At 37.9% G+C, this 21,463-nt stretch overlaps 1 long non-coding RNA gene and 1 pseudogene across 2 annotated transcripts; both read left to right on the forward strand.

Annotated features, from left to right (window-relative positions):
* The first annotated feature begins 11,658 nt into the window (after nucleotides 1–11,658).
* Nucleotides 11,659–17,390, forward strand: LOC137730999 (squamosa promoter-binding-like protein 7; annotated as a pseudogene).
* A 2,162-nt stretch (nucleotides 17,391–19,552) lies between these two features.
* LOC137732550 (uncharacterized) lies at nucleotides 19,553–21,457 on the forward strand. Of its 2 annotated transcripts, XR_011068351.1 has the most exons (4): nucleotides 19,553–19,698; nucleotides 19,960–20,037; nucleotides 20,653–20,826; nucleotides 20,918–21,457. It is a non-coding gene; the product is annotated as an uncharacterized lncRNA (long non-coding RNA). The 2 variants fall into 2 exon arrangements; XR_011068350.1 differs by having other exon boundaries at nucleotides 20,653–21,457.
* Nucleotides 21,458–21,463: the final 6 nt, after the last annotated feature.

Genomic DNA, 21,463 nt, shown 5'->3' on the forward strand with positions numbered 1-21,463 from the left:
GTTCAAATCAAAATGAACCATGATAACACAGCTCGGAAGAATGTAGCAATATATAGTGGTCTTGGACTTGGCTCTCCATTTTCATATATGGAGAACAGACCTGATGAAAGTAAGGAGATGATACCTCCATCTCAAGTGATTGTGGAAGCCTCTCCCACTAACATTAAAGTAAGAAAATATATTTTAGTGCAATTTCTATTGCTGCAAATGAACCTAAAATGATCTATTGCATTGATGGGCGTTGTTTATGTTTTGTAACAAGTTATGACTTCCTTCCATAGTCCTGGAGATGCATTGATATCACCACTTCATGAAAGTTTTATTTGCTTAATAAGAAAGTGAGAGCTTTATCAACAAAAAACAGTACCTTCATCTAAGGGTCATCAAGAACATTCATCTTTTTTTAGAGTAGTAGAAGATAAATAATCTTGGGATATATAAGTTAAAACGATTTCGGGTGTACTTAGAATTTTTTTTATTTTTTAAGGTTGAAAATTGGTGTTGCAAATCAATGTGTCATTCCGTTACAATTTTGTCAAAATTCTGTTGTGTGTTGATATGAGTTTAACAATTAATTAAAGAAGTTGTCAAAAAAACTTCTATGCACAATGAGATTATTTCAAGGCAAATCTCGCCATTCTCCGCATCACCAAGATCACTAAGGGAGCGCCTAACAAGCTCTTCAAGGTTAAGGTTGTAAAGTTTTCAAGCGTCCAAATATTGACCGTAGAGTCACAAAAATTGTCACCAATCCAAGCTGTCACCAAAGGTGGTCTCGATCCTGGTCAAATTCAATGAATGGTATGAAAATGAGTGTCTTAAGATTTTTTTTTTCTAGAGAAAAGAGACGAATGCTACCATAGATGGAGGTAGACGAGTATAGGTTGGGATCAGAGGTGATTGCGGGATTGAGTTTCTGGGTTGATAACTTTTTTAATTAATTATTAGACATATTTCTAATTTATTTTTTATTTAGTTAAACTTGTGGGCCCATTTATGTTATACATCAATACATAACAAAAATTTTGACATAGTTACGACGAAAGGACAACATTGATTTGAGACATCTATTTTCAGGAACTATATTAATCGATTTTCAAATTTATGGACCATTTTGATGGTGTGCGTCAATTTCAGGGACCATCTTAATGGTGCGAATCAATTTCAAGGACCATCTGTGAAAAAAAAAAAAAAAAGATTTGTGGGACCCATTGATGCGCCACATCAACACATAACAAAATTTTTGACAGAATTGTAAATGAAGGATCACATTGATCTGTGACACCTATTTTCAAGGACTACATTGATAGATTTTCAATTTTATGGACTATTTTTGACACACCCCAACCGAGATCAAGGCATGCTGCCCGTTACGTGGAAGTGACGTAACCATGTGCACAATGCGGAAGCTAATAAATAATGATAATAAACGTACGAATAAATAAAAACCCAGTTATACACAAAGTAAATAACATACATGTGCAAGCGCAAGTGTCAAAGTTCAGAGCATGGAAGATCTAATACAGTCCGGGAGAAACAACACTAAATAAACACACCCAAAGGTGGTCCTACACTAGTGATAATCTGTCAGATAAGCTGGGAAAATCCTCTAGGGAGCCATCAAAAGTGCTAGCCAAACTAGAACTTGGAGGGGCGCAAAACAGAAAGCGTGAGTGGGCAAAAACAAAACTTTTCAAAAATCATTTTATAAACAAAGTTCTAACCCCTCGCTGTAAAACCTGTATACTTCCCAGAAAATAGAATATATACATATATATAAATCATGCTCGGAAATATGTCATGCCAAATGTCTCGAAATAAAATGCAAGTACTCAGGTAATGCCAAACAATGCTATGTAATCTATCAGCCGGAGTCACCTAACGTGACCTGTATGGCTGAATCTAGAGCTCAAATTTCCATCTCACTAACTATACCTGCACACGAGTCGGAACCATCTAAAGTGGTCTGTACGACAGGACTGGGTGTATAATAAGTACACTCAAGTGCTACGATTATGTGAAGACTGGGCGAATAATCGCGGTCACCTACGAGTCGGAACCACCTAAAGTGGTCTGTACGACAGAACTGTGTACCTAACTTGGATCCAAGATGAGCGTGTGGTGCAGGAGGTGAACATCACGTGAAGGACTGTACCCTACTCTGGGCGGGAGCACTAACACCGGGGGTGCAGGTTATGAGCTCTATATGTATCTCAAATCACTACTGAATATAAACATAAACATAACTCACCTAACACTTACCTGTGCGTCCGCAGCACCAACACACACACACATATATATATATGCTACTAATAATGCATAATTAAATGGCAAACATAATGCATGGCATATAAACGTATAAACGTTCCATTTCACTTTCTGGGAAAACATAAATATATAGGTATATACGGAAAACCAAAAGCCCACTCACTGGTATGTAGAAGGGTTGTAATCCTCTCGCCTCGAGTGACCGCGCTCGTCCTTGGGATAGGTCTCACTTATATGCGAAACAACTATAAATACGTTAATTTTAAAGCACATAACCAACATTATGAAATAACTTCGCATACAATGCTCAAATGGGGTGTATGAATACACCAACGTGATCTACTCAACCTCATGAACATCCCCATATTTTTAAAATAATTTTCCGACGCCGCACGCGCCCCCCACACGCCAGCCAAGGCACGGCCACACGCGCTGCCCACGCGTAGGCACGTGCCTGGCACACTGACGGCATCAGTTAACGCCGTCAGGAATATTCCGTTAAATCTAACTGATGCCGTTAACGCTATTAGGAATATTCCGTCCAAACTGACGGAATATTCCGTCATCTTCTCCAACCGTCGGAAAATCGGAAAAATTTCAAAGCTTGATATCTTCTTCGTTTTTCAACCAAATTTCACAAAATTGGTACCAAAATGAAGCTTACAACAAGAGGAACAAATTCATACCACTTTCAAACACTAAAACCCATGGAATCTCGCCGGGAAAACACCACCAACTCTGGCCAAACCTGTAACTCACGATCCCCGATTTTGGTCACTGTTCATGCGCACGTTAATTCTTGTGTTTTTGGGAATTTCAAGCTTGTAGGAAGCTTGGTGAGGTTCTTAGGAGGCTCGGGTTGGTTCGTTTGAAGGTTTTGGTGTTCCCAAAAACAAAACCGTGAGGGAATGGTAAGCCCAAAGCAGACAATATCGTGCTACGGTGGTGGAGCGGGCCTGGGGAGTGGTTCGCCCCGGGCGGGGATGTGACAATTTTGATGGTGTGGGTCAATTTTAGGGACCATTTATGATAAAAACTCTTCATTAAAAGAATTAAAATCTCTCAAATTCTCAATTAATAGCGCTCTTCAACTAAGTCGGTTTGGTGTATTGGCAATAATTTTAATTTGGCTTACCTAACTACCAAGGCCCAATGCACGATTTTGTTTATTTTTCTTTCTTTACAAGGAACTTCTACGTGCAAACTAAGACTCCAACAAAGGCATTATCAAACTCGTCATAGTTCAACTACAACTATCAAAAGGTGTTAAGAAGAAAATATGCAGTGTTTATACAATAGTCCGGGACTTAACAAATGATGAAGATTGAAATTAAGAAATCAAATGGTGAAAATTATTTAAAAGGTCACTACTTTGTATTTTGGGGCTTCCAATATTTTGTGCCAAAAAATGCCATCCCCTTATAATTTGACATATATTCAATCACTTAACACCCTAACCAAACAATGTTAAGTTTAACAAAAGTTAAAACTAAGAATTTAAAAACCCAGCATCACCGAAGCTCAACCCACCCCGACCCCGATCAACCACTCGACTCCGCCAACGGCAACCTTTCTCTGATTCTCTTTTCTCATTTCTTTCAGTGTGTTAAAAACACTACACCAAGCATAATAATCTAATTTCCAATCAATTATATTATTACACTTGGTGTGCCGAGCGTGTTACTAACATAGTGAAAAATTGTTCTTAGAGCACTTCCACCCCTGTGAAATCCCTAAGGGGATAGTGGATTAAATCTCCTCCCTCCCCACAAAACTCCTACATCCCATTCAAATCCATTGGGCTGAGGGGGAGCCTAGTTGCTCACCTAGGCTAAAATCGACTAACGTAGCCACTAGACCATGTGATGCAAGTTTGACATCAACTACTTTAAAAAAATTAATAAAAAATTATAAAAATTAATTAAAAATACAAATATTTTTTTTTGGGAAAATTAAAATCCCCTACAGTTTTTCTATATCATTTAGATTAAACATATGTGCCTTTTTAAAATTTGATTAAAGTGTTTTGACCAATAGTCATCTCTATTTTTTTAAATTAAAGTAATTTTTGAATTTATCATTTTATCTGCATGATGCACTTTTCATTATTTAGTGGAGATATTAGTAAATAAACTATATTTTCTCTTCTTCCAAATATGTTTTTTCGAATACAAATTTTTTTTTTTGGTTAAGCAAACATTTAATATTATTTCTTTTTCCAAATGGTTTTTTCTTTTTCAAATAGTTGGTGATCAACATAAAAGCTCTGTGTAATTTTTTCAACTTTTTTGTGAAATTATATTTTTTTTGCTTTTTTTTTTTTTTTTTTTTTTTTTTTAAGTATAGTTGTTGAAGAATTATTATTGGTACAATCCATTACGTATATGTGACAGCCCGTTCCAGATTTTCGAACCGTAGGGGTGAAATGACGATTTTGCCCCTATTATGGTTGGTTCGTTGTGTGGTTGTTTTTGGGTGTTGCTTGGCTGGTTTTGGACCACACCCCCTCACCCTTCTCCTTGTCCTGCATCCCTATCCCGAGCCCTTTCTTTCTCCCATTTCTATCCTTCTTGTACGGACGACAATCAAAACCATCCAAACCTTCACAGATCAAGGAAATAAATTACATATTCGTGCTCGTGAGGTCCGTAGGAGTTCAACCATACCCATTTCAGGTAAGGATACCTTCGTTTTCACGTCGAACTCGAGATACCCCGATTTGGTCACTGTTCATGCACACGTTAATTCTTGTGTTTTTGGGAATTTCAAGCTTGTATGAAGCTTAGTGAGGTCCTTAGGAGGCTCGGGGTGGTTCGTTTGAAGGTTTTGGACGTCGGGATCGTGAGTTACAAGCTTGGCCGGAGTTGGTGGTGTTTTCCCGGCGAGATTCCGTGGATTTTAGTGCTTGAAAGGGTATGGATTTGTTCCTCTTGTTGTAAGCTTCATTTGGGTACCAATTTTGTGAAATTTGGTTGAAAAACGAAGATGTTACAAGGTTTTAAAGTTTTCCCGATTTTTCGGCGCCGGTGACGGTGCCGGAGAAGATGACGGGATATTCCGTCAGTTTGGACGGAATATTCCTAATGACGTTAACAGAATCCGTCAGTTTTAACGGAATATTCCTGACGGCGTTAACTAACACCGTTAGTGTGCCAGGCACGTGCCTGCGCGTGGCCGGCGCGTGGGGGCGTGTGCAGCGGTGGAAAATTTTTCTAAAAATATGGGGATGTTCCTGAGGTTGAGTAAATCACGTTGGTGTATTCATACACCCCATTTGAGCATTGTATGAGAAGTTATTTCGTGATATTGGTTATGTGCTTTAAAATTAACGTTTTTATAGTTGTTTCGCATATAGGTGAGACCTATCCCAAGGACGAGCGCGGTCACTCGAGGCAAGGGGGTTACAACCCTTCTACATACCAGTGAGTGGGCTTTTGGTTTTCCGTATATACCTAAATACTTATGCTTTTCCCAGAAAATGAATTGAAACGTTTATACGTTTTTATGCCATGCATCATGTTTGCCGTTTGTTATTGCATTGTTAGTAGCTTATATATATATATGTATGTTGGTGCTGCAGGCGCACAGGTAAGTGCTAGGTAAGTATGGTTTATGCTTATATTCAGTAGTGGTTGAGATGCATAGAGAACTCATAACATGCACCCCCGGTGTTAGTGCTCCCGCCCAGAGTTGGGCACAATCTTTCACGTGATGTTCACCTCCCGCACCACACGCTCATCTTGGATCCAAGTTAGGTGCACAGTCCTTTCGTACAAACCACTTTAGGTGGTTCCGACTCGTAGGTGACCCGCGATTATTCGCCCAGCCTTCACATGATCGTAGCACTTGAGCGTAGTTATATTACACCCAGTCCTGTCGTACATACCACTTTAGGTGGTTCCGACTCGTGTGCAGGTATAGTTAGTGAGATGGAGATTTGAGCTCTAGATTCAGCCGTACAAGTCACGTTAGGTGACTCCGGCTGACAGATTACATGAGATTGATTTGACATTACCTGAGCACTTGCATTTGTTTGAGGCATTTGACATGGCATATTTCTGAGCATGACTTATATATATATATATGCATGTATATTCTACTTTTCTGGGAAGTATACAGGTTTTACGGCGAGGGGTTAGAACTTGTTTATAAAATGGTTTTTGAAAAGCTTTGTTTTTGCCCACTCACACTTTTTGTTTTGCGCCCCTCCAGGTTCTAGTTGGCTAGTACTTGTGATGGCTTCCCAGAGGATTTCCCCGGCATATCTGACAGATTATCACCAATGTAGGACCACCTTTGAGTGTGTTTTTGTGTAGTGTTGTTTCTTCCGGACTGCATTAGGTTTTCGTGCTCTAAACTTTGTTTTTCACACTTACGCTTGCACATGTATGCTCTTACTTTGTGTAAAGCTGGATTTTATTTATTCGTACTTTTATTATTATTTTATTCGCTTCCGCACTGTGCACATGGTTACGTCACTTCCGCGTGACGGCCAGCATGCCCTGATCTCGGTCGGGGTGTATCATATATATTATCTGCGTGACACACCCCAACCGAGATTGGAGCGTGCTGGCCGTCACACCAAGGTGACGTAGCCATGTGCACGTGCGGAAGCTAATAAAGTAGTAATGTGAAAGAACGAATAATTAAAAACAACTAGCATACAAAGTAATAAAACAAGTGCTAGTAAGTGAGATACAATTTCAGAGCAGGTCTATAGCAGCCCAAACTAAAACGACGACAATAGTACACCCGAAGGTGACCCTACAATGGTGAGTGTCTGTCAGAAACGCCGGAAAGCCCTCTGGGGAAACCACCGCAACAGCTAAGCAACTAGAACCTGGAGGGGCGCAAAACAAAAGCGTGAGTGGGCAAAAACAAAGCTCTTTGAAAATCATTCGTAAAAATACTTTCTAACCCCTCGCCGTAAAACCTGTATACTTCCTAGAAAATAAACATATACACATATGTATAGACATGCTAGTCATGCTCAAATATATGCCATGTACTCTAAAATATGTCATGCCGAAGTCTCATAATGATATGCAAGTGCCCCGGTATAAACATATCGATATCATGTAATCTGGCAGCCGGAGTCACCTAACGTGACCTGTACGGCTGCATATAGAGCTCAAATCTCAATCTCAATATCTGAACCTGCCCACGAGTCGGAACCACCTAAAGTGGTCTGTACGACAGGCCTGGGTGTAAATAAGTGTTACGATCACGTGAAGACTGGGCGAATAATCGCGGGTCACCTACGAGTCGGAACCACCTAAAGTGGTCTGTACGACAGGACTGTGCACCTACCTTGAATCCAAGGTGAGCATAAGGTGCGGGAGGTGAACATCACGTGAAGGACTGTGCCCTGGCCACGGGCGGGAGCACTAACACCGGGGGTGCAGGTTATGAGCTCTCTAACTATCTCAAACTACTGCTGAATGTAAATATGAATACCACTTACCTGGCACTTACCTGTGCGTCCACAACACCCAATATGCATATGTATAAATATATGCAACTACTAATATATCCATCAATGCACGAATAATGATGAAGTAATGCATGGCATAAAACTAATAAACATTTATTCAATTTCTGGGAAAATATAGTATATAGGTATATACGGAAAACAAAAGCCCACTCACTGATACGTGGAAGGGTCGTAGCCCCCTTGCCTCGCGTGACCACGCTCGTCCTCGGGGTACGTGTCACCTATATGCGAAATAACTATAAAAACGTTAACTTTAAAGCACATAATCAACTTCTCGTAATAACTTCTCATACATTGCTCAAAATGGACAAATGAATATACCAACGTGCTCTACACAACCTCAGGATCACAACCATATTTTTAAAATAATTTTTGGACCTCTCACGCGCCCCCACGCGCCAAAATAGGCACGGACCTACGCGCCCCCACGCGCGGCCACGTGCCATGCACACTGACGGTGTCAACTGACACCGTCAGGAATATTCCGTTAAAATTCCGGAATATTCCGTTAGACTTAACCGGATACCGTTACTGCCGTTAGGAATATTCCGTTAAACTTAACGAAATATTCTTGTTTCTTCTCCGGCCTACCCTCGCCGGACTCCGGTCATCGGAAAAACTGGGAAAACTTAAAACTCACTAATCTCCTTCGTTTTTCATCCATTTTTCACGTACTTTATACCAAAACGAAGCCCTAAGCATAATCTACCACGTTGGACTAGTTTTAGGGCCTAAAAACAACTGGAATAAACTTTTCAAAAACATGGAAAATCGGCCAAACTTACAGTTCTTGGTTCCAACGTCCAAAACTGTCCAACAATGCACTCCCAAGCTCCTTGGGACCTCACCAACACATCTACAAGCTTCAAAAGTCCAAAAACTAACTAGATTAAACTTGCATGAACAATACACAATTCGGACCACTTCGAATCGACGTGAAAATGGTAGTTTTCTTACCTGAAAATGGTACCACTGGACTCCTCTCAGCCTCACAAACTTGATGGTGTACTTGGTTCCCTCGATCTGTGATGATTTGGGTGGTTTTGATGTTTGTCCGTACGTCGAAGGAAGAAGAAGAAGAAAGGGAGAGAGAGAGAGACACGGGACAGGGACATAGGGAGAGGGAGAGTGTGACAGTGTGTGTGTGGGTGTGGTCCAACACGTGACACACCACACAAACAACCAAAAACGTGATAAAAACGAACTAGGGGCAATAACGTAATTTCACACGTGCGTTTTAATAATCCCGGGACGGGATGTCACACTGCGGGTACGTTTGAATTTACAAAAATCATTAATTAGTACGTTTGATTTGATACATATTGTTAATTTTGGTATGTTTTATTTTGTACACATTGTGTATTGGTACGTTTATATTATTTTCAATCCTATTTTCTCTTAACGTACTAAAAGAAAATTTTATTTTTGTACGTTTGATTTTGGGAAAAATATTTTAAACTATTTTGGAAAGAAAATATCTTAAATCATATCGTAGATAATTATTGTTAAATTGTAGCATTATTGTGAAAGTAAATTGAATCTAACCATTTTTATTTTTAGTTTTTTTTACAATTATCTCTAACGGAGGAGAATGTAATCAAAATGCTAAATTGTAGGAAATTTGTTACAATATAATGTGCATATAGCCAAAATTATGACAAAAAAAAGTTTAATCAAATCACTAAAAGACATAGATGTTTGATCTAAAAAATTCGAAACTGAGGCGCCTATATCAAAAGATTCCTTTTTTCTTATTTTTTTATAAATATCTAACCATGTTTTTTCCCCTTACACCACATTTCAATATTTTTAAATACTTTCAACAGATATTTTATTATCTGTTTGCCGTTTATACGTTTATACGTTTATACAGTTTTATATTTTTAAACACATTTCAATATTTTTAAACACATTTCAATATTTCATTTTCCCAGAAAATGAATTGAAACGTTTATACGTTTTTATGCCATGCATCATGTTTGCCGTTTGTTATTGCATTGTTAGTAGCTTATATATATATATATATGTTGGTGCTGCAGGCGCACAAGTAAGTGCTAGGTGAGTATGGTTTATGCTTATATTCAGTAGTGGTTGAGATGCATAGAGAGCTCATAACATGCACCTCCGTTGTTAGTGCTCCCGCCCAGAGTTGGGCACAATCCTTCACGTGATGTTCACCTCCCGCACCACACGCTCATCTTGGATCCAAGTTAGGTGCACAGTCCTGTCGTACAAACCACTTTAGGTGGTTCCGACTCGTAGGTGACCCGCGATTATTACACCCAGTCTTGTCGTAGGTGCCTTCACGTGATCGTAGCACTTGAGCGTACTTATATTACACCCAGTCTTGTCGTACAGACCATTTTAGGTGGTTCCAACTCGTGTGCAGGTATAGTTAGTGAGATGGAGATTTGAGCTCTAGATTCAGTCGTACATGTCACGTTAGGTGACTCCGGCTGACAGATTACATGGCATTGATTTGACATTACCTGAGCACTTGCATTTGTTCGAGGCATTTGACATGGCATATTTCTGAGCATGACTTATATATATATATATATATGTATATTCTACTTTTCTGGGAAGTATACAGGTTTTACGGCGAGGGGTTAGAACTTGTTTATGAAATGGTTTTTGAAAAGCTTTGTTTTTGCCCACTAACACTTTTTGTTTTGCGCCCTTCCAGGTTCTAGTTGGCTAGTACTTGTGGTGGCTTCCCAGAGGATTTCCCCGGCATATCTGACAGATTATCACCAATGTAGGATCACCTTCAGGTGTGTTTTTGTGTAGTGTTGTTTCTTCCGGACTGCATTAGGTCTTCGTGCTCTGAACTTTGTTTTTCACACTTACGCTTGCACATGTATGCTCTTACTTTGTGTAAACCTGGATTTTATTTATTCGTACTTTTATTATTATTTTATTTGCTTCCGCACTGTGCACATGGTTACGTCACTTCCGCGTGACGGCCAGCATGACATGATCTCGGTCGGGGTGTGTCATATATATTATCTGCGGGTACGTTTGAATTTACAAAAATCATTAATTAGTACGTTTGATTTGATACATATTGTTAATTTTGGTATGTTTTATTTTGTACACATTGTGTATTGGTATGTTTATATTATTTTCAATCCTATTTTCTCTTAACGTACTAAAAGAAAATTTTATTTTGGTACGTTTGATTTTGGGAAAAATATTTTAAACTATTTTGGAAAGAAAATATCTTAAATCATATCGTAGATAATTATTGCTAAATTGTAGCATTATTGTGAAAATAAATTGAATCTGACCATTTTTATTTTTAGTTTTTTTACAATTATCTCTAACGGAGGAGAATGTAATCAAAATGCTAAATTGTAGGAAATTTGTTACAATGTAATGTGCATATAGCCAAAATTATGACAAAAAAAAGTTTAATCAAATCAGTAAAAGACATGGATGTTTGATCTAAAAAATTCGAAACTGAGGCGCCTATATCAAAAGATTCCTTTTTTCTTATTTTTTTATAAATATCTACCCATGTTTTTTCCCCTTACACCACATTTCAATATTTTTAAATACTTTCAACAGATATTTTATTATCATATGAAATTAAAAGTAAAATGATCTTTTATTATTTTATAAAAAAAAATTAATAATATTTTAATACAAATTACTTGAACTATTCGGTTTAATGGTGAAGATTGAGTAATTGATTGAATTGCTTAGTGTTTGGATGGGCTTTTTAAGTGTGGAAATGCTGTTAAAGGGGATATTTAGTAATAAATTGCCCCATGATGCAAGCTTTTGGACTACCGACGACGACCCGGAACTATGATGACGTTGACATCAGTTGTAATAAAAACACACAAAGTTGCGGTATCAAGTTTATATTTAAGAATGATTGAAAATAAAATTTGATAATTATTCACTCTCTAAGAAAACAAAGCAGTAAAAATGAATTACTGCGGTCTTACCCTTTTTCTGCGCCGGTGGATGGGGAATCTTGACGTCTAAGGTAGGATGGTAGGAGACGTTAGGTGAGCTGCCTCTGCCAATTTTCGGTAATTTTGACCACAAAAGCGCTGCAAAGCCCGCCCCCTTTCTTTCCAACGCAACCGCAACGGCAGCGTTTAGACGAACCACGTAGGGTTTCACCGATGGAAATTCAACCGCCGCCGCCCTTCGACGACACCTCCACCGTCTGGGAATGGGGAGATCTCTTCGACTTCACCGTCGACGACGACTTGTCGATCTCGTGGGGCTCCGCCGAGAAACCGGACCACGAGGTCGGCCCGGCCCCGGAGGACCTGCTGGACGATCCAAATTCCAATTTGAGTCGGATAAGGAAGCGGGACCCGAGGCTGGCTTGCCCCAACTTCTTGGCGGGTCATATCCCCTGTGCGTGCCCCGAGATCGACGCGAAGATGATGGAGCTGGAGGAGGAGGAAGCCGGGCACGGGAAGAAGCGGGTCAAGACGGATCGGGCCCCGAACGGGACGGCCCGGTGTCAGGTCCCATCTTGTGGCGTCGATATCAAGGAGCTGAAGGGGTATCATCGGAGGCACAGAGTGTGCCTGGCCTGTGCAAATGCTAGCACTGTCGATATCGACTGTGAGACCAAGCGCTATTGTCAGCAATGTGGCAAGTAAGCTGAAGTTTTTTTTTTTTTTTTTTTAATTATTTTTTTTGTTAATTTCCGAAATTAGGGTTCTTGATTGTATTGTTTCAGTTATGGCAGTTTCGTTTTTAGTAGTTTGGAAGTGTTTTACTGAGTGATGTTTTCGGATAAATTGGTTTTCGAGCTTCTCAATTTGGGAGCTGTGATTGTAATCTTACTTAATCTCTAAGTGCTAATGACGAGGACAGCTTGCAAAAGTCGTTTTGGCTTCGAATTGATTATCAATTTGAAGGCTTTACCTGGGGGAAGAGGGGTTTCTTTGGACTTGTTAGCTCCGAAAAATGCGGAGTAGTGACTGTTTAAAAGCAATGGCAACAGTTTCAGCCCTGCCTCTGTTAGAATGGCATGAAGTCTCTTTGTGTTCCCGAGCGAACACAGTAGAGGAATTTAGTTACTCAAGTTTTAGATTGAGATATATTAGTACTAATATGCCAATTCAGTCGTGTAAAAGCACATGATTTTTCTTATCTGAGATATCATTTGAATTTGTCTTTGGAACTGTTTCCATGGTTGATTTCTTGTTCTTAGGTGAAGGGAATCAGAGAAATTTTCTTAGGAACAAGACAAGCATCACTTTATAAAAAAAAAAGATATGCCTTCTAATATTGTAGAACTGTCACTATTCTGTTTTATTGAGGAACTGCATGTATTATTTTAAAATTGTTGTAATGTGCTTGTTTTATGTTAATATTGTTTTTGTAATTTCGTTTCTGCATGTGTGCCCATTCTTTGGCAGGTTCCATGTCTTATCAGACTTTGATGAAGGTAAGCGGAGCTGTCGAAGAAAATTAGAGCGTCATAATAATAGACGGCGAAGGAAACCTAGTGATTCTAAAGGAGTGAGTGGAAAGGAATCACAAAAGGAAAATCAAACTGAAGAGACCAATTTTGATGGTGGAGCAACAGAAGGTATTTGATGTTTGTTTTGATGCAAACAGCTTGTAAAAGAGTACTAAAGCTGCAACCCTGCTCTGGAAAAAGAACCTACGTCTAATTGTATGTACAATGTACAGATTGTTTACAGTTAAGCAGTCAGTTAAATGAGAAGGAAGAATTGCTGGAGTCTCAAGCTGGGCAAACTCCTATCCTCTGTTCAGTGCCTGAATCCCAGAATATCCATAGTGACAGCGGTGTATCATTTATGGCTTCTGGTGAAACCCAAATGGATGCAAGAAAACATGATTCTAACAACTCTCTTTCTCCGTCAAATTGCGACAACAAAAGCTACTCTTCTATGGTAGGTCTTTGTTGAATGTCATTGCTTTTGCATGGCTAACATTGATTGTAATACGAGGAGCTCTGTTTGAGGCGTACTGATTGGATACATTCTTGTAGTGTCCGACAGGTCGTATATCATTCAAGCTCTATGATTGGAATCCAGCAGAATTTCCTAGAAGACTTCGGCACCAAGTACTATTAAAAGATTGTCATTACAGTTTAGTATACATAGGGAGAACTGTTTTTTAATGGAAAATATCAGGGAGCAATAAACAAGTGGGCTTATGTGTTTTCAGATATTCGAATGGTTGGCCAGTATGCCGGTTGAGTTGGAGGGATATATCCGCCCCGGATGTACCATCTTGACTATTTTTATTGCAATGCCTAAGTTTATGTGGATGAAGGTAATGGTGTTGCCAATCTTATTTGTAAGATTGAGTTTGTCACAGCTTTTCTCTTACCTTCACCCTATAAATTTTTGTTCTACCACTTTGGTTTTGATCTTTTATTTTTTTTTTCCAGTTGCTTGAAGATCCTGTATCATATCTACATGAATTTCTTATTGTACCTGAGAAAATGCTATCCGGGAGAGGCAATATTCTGATTTATCTAAACGACATGATTTTCCGTTTTGTAAAAGGTAATCTGATGCTTCATATCGGTGTTGTGTTTCTATTAGATTATTGTGTTTTAGGGTGGGAAAGTATTGGATCCTTACTAGTAGTTTGAACTACTAACATGCGTCTTTTTATTTTGATATGCACAGATGGGACTTCTGTAATAAAAACGAAAGTGGAGGTGCGGGCCCCAAGGCTTCATTACGTTCATCCTACATTTTTTGAGGCTGGCAAGCCCATGGAGTTTGTTGCCTGGAAGTAATTTATTACAGCCCAAATTTCGGTAGGGCTTTCAATCAGGGTTTTCCACATGTTTTTAGTAGTTTATTGTGCTTTACTTTTGATTCACTCCTTTTGGCTGTGTCGTGTAGCTTGTTATGCACACACTGTTCCCTATAAACTGTAATTTGTTTGAACAGTTAATAAACTTGATGGAGAGAGGGGAATCTACTTGATGGACACTGTATATAGACTTGTCACTATTTGATAGTAAGTAATGTAATTGCTAGTCTTCTCTGTTGCTTCTAAACTTCAACACTCATAGTGATCTTTAGATGTATATCAAATATGGAAAATATTTCTAGTTGTCTGATGGCATCGACTGATTAGTCTTCTACTTTTGAAGCTTAATACCAAACAAAATAATTCTCATTTGTTTGAAGCTTTGCATTTTGGTATGTAATATTCTGTTAGCTGTTTCATGCATGCAGAGAGCAAAACTGCTGTCACGTAAGCTTCCTAATAAAGATCATTATGGTTACAGGTTTCTAGTATCCTTCTCTGGGAAGTATCTGGAACATGATTATTCTCCTCCATCTTCCCATAGTCAGATTGATGGGGACACTACTAGTAATTTAGACCATCAATTCTTCCAGATACAGGTCCCTCCGACTGAATCAGATTGTTTTGGTCCTGCATTTATTGAGGTAAACATTCTGATTTATTTTCTCTTCTTACATTTCCTTTTACACCACGTTCAACTATCAGTAGGGACATTCTGTCTATCTATATGGTTGTTGGTCATATGTAAATATTTCTGGTACATATTTAGCCTCGTTGTGTATCTTGTCTATTCATATTTCCAGACTCCAGTGATCATAAGAGTGTTATGACCAGGGATTTTTAGTGGTTAGTTTATTTCGCTGGTTGTGCATTGATGAGAGTGCTCGCTCTTCAAACTGTCTCGTATGGTATCTGGCACAATTGCGTAGGTTTGCTGAAAACATTAGCGACAAGATTTAACTCTGGACCAGAATCTGCTGTATCTGTACTGTACCAGATTCATGTAGATAAAATTAGAACTTTAACACTCATGTAGATATAAACATACTTTACAATAGCATCTTAAAGCATGATACTTGTTTTGGACTTACCAGGATTTTCTTTTGTTACATGATTTAATATTGATGGAAGGAATCTGTGTTGCAGATTGAGAATGAATCTGGCTTGTCCAACTTTATACCGGTACTCATTGGGGACAAAGAGGTTTGTGCAGAAATGATAACTATTCAGAAGAGATTTGATGAATCTCTCTCTTTGCAAGGATTACACTTTTCTTCGAGGGTTTCCCTTTCAAACTCTTGTGAAGCATCTTCAATGAGGCACACAGCATTTTCTGACGTTATTTTAGATATAGCATGGTTACTAAAAAAACCCTTGTTGGAAAACTTCCAACAGATCATGACTGCTTCACAGATTCAAAGATTCAACTATCTATTGAACTTTTTGATATCTATCAAGTCAACAACCATATTGGATAAAGTTTTACAAAATCTGAAGAGTCTAATGGCTAACAAGGAGTTAAACAGTGCAAATAATGACAGCATTGACGCAGATATGAGGCTATTACAGAATTACATGAAATATGCCCGTGATCTTCTTTGTAAAAAATTCGAAAGCTCTGGGGTTTCAGTCAGAGAGTCTGGAAGGTTGGTGAAAAAAGAGGATCTTGTTTCTCAAAGTCAAACCTGCTTTCAGAATGATGGAAAATCGGTTGCTCCATTCCACTATCAGGTGAGTGCTTCAGTTTTCATATTTTGTATCCTCTGATAAGTCAGCTTTTCACTTTACACTTGACTCATTATCAATTAGCACTTGTTCTGATCTGGTGCTACAAGCCCCTTGCACTAGTCAAGGAAATATTGATTATACAGTTTGGCTAGGTTATGGTTGGGCTTACAATCCTGGGTTTTTTCCTCCCTTTTAATTTTGAGATTACAGCTTTACTTTGGCCGTCTATGATCTTATAATAGCTATTTTGAGTAGTTCACCATTAAATTTATCTGTAAAATGTTTTCGAACTTCTAGCCTGTAAGAGGTCTTCATTGGGAGTATGGTTGTTTTGTTGAGCACTATCAATGACTATATGTATAAAATTTCTGTGCTTGATATTTTCTCTTGTCGTAGTTAGCTTATTTATTTCGTAAACTGATACGTGTTTTGTTCCATAAATTGTTACGTAAAGCAGGATACGGAGATAACTGTAGATGGTAGGCTGGGTGTAACTGTGGGTTCAACTTCTAACGAGAGAAGTGAAACTGTTCCGCTGTTGAGTAAAAAAGCAGTTGGTAAAGCTAACTTCATCAAGGAATTGCCTAGTGTGGCGAAGTGTTGCACTTCCAGGGAGATCTTAAGGTTTCGCTCTAGTGGGATGTTCTTGAGATTTCGCCCTGCACTTTTTGTAATTTCTGTTACAGCTATCTGTGCAGGGTTATGTGCAGTCCTCATCCATCCTCACAAGGTTGGCGAGTTTGCAGTATCAATACGCAGATGTTTATTCGACAAAGTTTAGATGTTAAGGCTCTTTTTTTCCTTCTCCCTTCAATGTATTTCGCAACCCCTTAATCTTCTGTTCATATGTCTCCGTTGTACACAACTTTCTAACACTAGGTTAAGACAAGCGGCTAAAACGCTTTATCTTGTCACCGTGTAGTTCTTCCGGGTGTGCTTCTGGGCGATGTTCGCCCACGGCGTTTAAGGTAGGAAGATTTTTTTTTCTAAATTTTTGTTGTAATGTCTATGGACAGGTTGCCTGTTGTGCTTAGTTAATAAGAAGCCATGGTTTTCCAATGGGATTGCTTCCAAATTGTAAATTTGTAATGATCTGAAATAAAGGGTCTCCTGCTTTTTAAAATTTAGTTTTCAAATTTTTTATTATTATTATTTTATTTATTTAATATAATTATTATTTAACGGTCAAAGTATAACTCATGTCAATATATGTATGTAATACAATCATTATCTGACCGTTGAGATGATAATTAAATTAAATACATATAAATATTATAACTAAATTTCTTGAAAGACTAGCTACAATAGTATTGTAGCTAAACCTCGAATTACTCGTAAGAACACAAATGATTGGAAAAACTATTGTATGGTATTGGAACACTGAACCCAAAAAATTTGAGCTTAAGGATCAAATAATTCGAACTGTTGAAATTTGATCAAACGGTTATAAATAGGGGATCCTCTAAAAGTCAGAATAATTGTAACCATTGAGTTAAATTTCAAAGGTCCGGATCATTTGATCCTTAAGCTAAGATTTCTTGGGTCCGGAGAGAATCTGGATTCTTGGAGCACCATCACATGTTCATATTTAAAGTATAGTTAATATAATCATTTCATGTATTATATTAGGAGTAGAGGTGAGTGTGATTGTGTTTAGATTGTTTGATTGATGACGATGCTTGACGATGGACTGATCGATCAATTTCAATCCACTTTGGTTCAAATGGATCCCCACATCGAAAATTAATTTCACCCTCAAACAATAACTAATCAGTAGTTAATCGATTTTTATATGATCGAAATTTGAAATTGGAGGAATCAGACATATCTAACAAGTAAGCAAGGAAACTATTTTTTCATAATTAATTAAGTACAGTAATCTTGATAAATAATTAACAACAGTCAAATAAGAAAAGAAAACTTCTTGAAGATGCGAGTGAGATTTGACGGTTATAATATTGTTTATATATTTTGGATCAATTTTGAATATCCCGATTACAAATTATAAAAAATTTTAGAAGTGTTATTCTTATCATTTATTTATATCTTTTTTAAATAAAGATGAGGCTCCTAATGGATCCTACTTCTATTAAAAATATAATACAAATTATAGAAACCAATAATATGCTCGTTGATGATTTAATTTTTAATTAAATATTATTCACTATTAGTACTATATAATTTAATTTGCAAATTTAAAGTCGGTTTAAATTATCTATTTTATTTTGTTTGTATGTTGGGTGAGAAATCCGATGGTCAGCAAATCAGCCGGCAAGGGTCCCACTCTTTTGAGTCTGGGACCTTCTAGACTCATCATCGTTTGTTTCAGCATGACGACGCCCTGCATTCAAACACGTATGCAAATCAGCCGGCAAGTTCCACGTGAACGATCTCTCCTTCCATCCAACTTCCATTCACGGCGGCGATTGCTCGACTCTCCGGCCCTGTCCAAATTCACGTCCCAATTCGTAGGGATCGAAGCTCGGTTCGTGCAGGTAAGTAACTGTAGCTCTGGTTATCCTTCAACGGTTAAATTTGTAATCTTTTGCCTGCAAATGTTGAATGGGAACTCAAAGTTCGAATCTTTTGTTTGAAATTGTATGGGTTTGGTTAAATTTTCGGATTAATCTGAGCTCTGTTTTTACTCTGTGTGAAGTGTGAAGTGTGAACTGTGAGGAAGATGATTCAGGTTTAAACTTTGAAGTTGGGGACTTTTTAGTTCTGAGCTCTGAATTATACACTTTTAATGTGCAGGTTTTACCCTAATCAGAACTAAATTCCATTGATAACTTGATATGAAGGTCCATTGAGTAGTGGGTATTGAGTAAAATTTAGAAAAAATCAGTTACATAGCGACGTTTGGTAAAGATAATAGCGCCTGTGATGGCGGAAATTCTGCTGAAGGTTCGGGTTCAAGTAAAGGACCTGATGAAGTATCCAATGATTTTGATCATGAAATTGCTCAACTTACTAAGCATAAATCAAGACCCCATCAACTTTTGAGCGGGGATATGCCTGGGAAGTTGAGGTTACCGGTTTCAACGATGAAAATGCTGGTCGGTCGCGAAATTCAGGGCGGGGGAGGTTCTCATCGGCAGATTATTGCCATGTTTTGAGCCGGTCCGTAAATGGTCCTTGGGGGGTGGACCAGTCCAGAAGCCCTGCTTATGTTTCTCAATTTTCCAATGATGGTTTGTTTTTTGTTGCTGGATTTCAGGTATTGTAATTTATTAGCTTAATGTTATAATTCATTTTTATTGTTGTGATTTTGAATTGTTGTGTGATTTTGAATTGTTGTACTTAAAATTCAATTTCCTACTATGCATGAACACAAGTGCAGTTTTGAAGTCCTAATTTTCTTCTTCTTTTAACAAAACAAGGAGGCCATATTAGAATATATAACGTCTCTATCACCGGACCAACGTTATCTTGTGAGTTTCTGATGTTTTGTTGAATAAGAAGAAGCTTGTCTATATAACTACGACTTTACAATCTGAACTTATTCTTCCTTGATGATATACACATAAATGTAAATACTGCATGGTCCTGATAGTTCCGAACCCATATTTATCCTAATGCGTGTTTTGACTGCCAATGGAGCTTCATTTATAATTGTCATCTTTTGTAGTGATTTTACTTTTTCTGAGTTTCTTAACTTAATCAGTCACACTTCTAATTTGATAAAAATACAGGTTTATGCTAGCATGACACCTGTTGTCAATATTGTGAATGTGGAATCTTCTAAGACAGAGTCACTTGCAAACGTTACGGTATGTGAAACTAATGGTCCTTTTGGTGCTACTAGCTTTGAGTATCATATGAAATAGCTCATAGATACGAGTTTAATTGGTTCATCTACAGCTTTAGTAATCAACAATGTTCCTGGGGATTCATTTTTAATTAACCTATATTGTTTTTCAGCATAATCTTGTATGAATCCTTGTTATCATCTTTTAAAGTAGATATCTTTATCAATGTTACAAGATCTGGAAGATGTTTATCCGAAATTAGCTAGGGATAATTGTCTTGGATGACCTGTTAAGGGTGGTGGTATCTGAATTGTAGTATATGCTACCATCTGTTGAATCTCAAGGTGGAGATCTTCTGGTAAAGGAAAAAGGAAGTATCCAATTTGATAATGTTTTTGTTTCTAAATTATTGTTTTTTCTGGATAATCTATTGTGGCATATTGATGGCTTCAGAAGATGTTACAGCTCACCCTATAATGCTCATTATAACTTGAATTCGTACTTTTTGGAGTTTACATTTTTACTAATCAATTGATTATTCACTTCTAAGTCGGTTGCTTTTCTATTATGATTGCTACAAAGAGTCACTTTCAAGTTCGTACTGTTTTTTTACATAAAAAATTGCCTTTTATTCAGGAAATTCATGAAGGTCTAGATTTTTCTATTGAAGACGATGAGGATGAGTTTGGAAATTTCTCAGTTAAATTTTCAACGGATGGGCAAGAGCTTGTAGCTGCAAGTAGTGATGCTTCAATATATGTTTATGATCTACAATAAAATAAAGTTAGCCTCCGAATACCAGCACACCAGGTAAAGGATCTAACAAAAGAATATACTCAAATTACTTCTTGATGGTGGTTTTGAAGAAGATTTTCATTTACGTATAATTTTGAAGACACAGATTCTCCCATACTGGTTCCTTCCTCTGGAGACTCTGGATGGCACTTAAAAGCATCATTTGGTTATTTTATTTATCCGCTGTTGCAGTCTGATGTAAACACTGTATGCTTTGCTGATGAGAGTGGTCATCTCATATATTCTGGCAGTGACGACAACCTCCGTAAGGTAAGGTTCATCTCTGGTCTTTATATGGTGTAAGATGGAGAAACCATGATTGCTTCATTGTTTGGTACTCTTTTTTTCATTTTTTAAACTCTGGTTATGAACGATTTGTTATTGTAGTCGCTGAAATGTCACTATTAAAAACTGTGACGTTATGAACGATTTGTTCTTTGCTAGAGTTGCTCAAATCTTAAGATTCAGTACAGCCTCAAATCCTAGTAATGGGATGCTTTTCTTTTTTATGTTGTCATATCTCTCTCGTGGGTTGGGGTTAAGTGCCTCATAAGTTCTTTACTATTGAGCTATGAAGTCCCCATGAAGTTTAGGCCTATCTATTTCTTGCACAGGTGTGGGATAGACGCTGCTTAATGACAAAAGGAAAAGC

The sequence above is a fragment of the Pyrus communis genome, chromosome 4 (genome assembly GCF_963583255.1).
Source record: "Pyrus communis chromosome 4, drPyrComm1.1, whole genome shotgun sequence".
Taxonomy (NCBI): Eukaryota; Viridiplantae; Streptophyta; class Magnoliopsida; order Rosales; family Rosaceae; genus Pyrus; species Pyrus communis.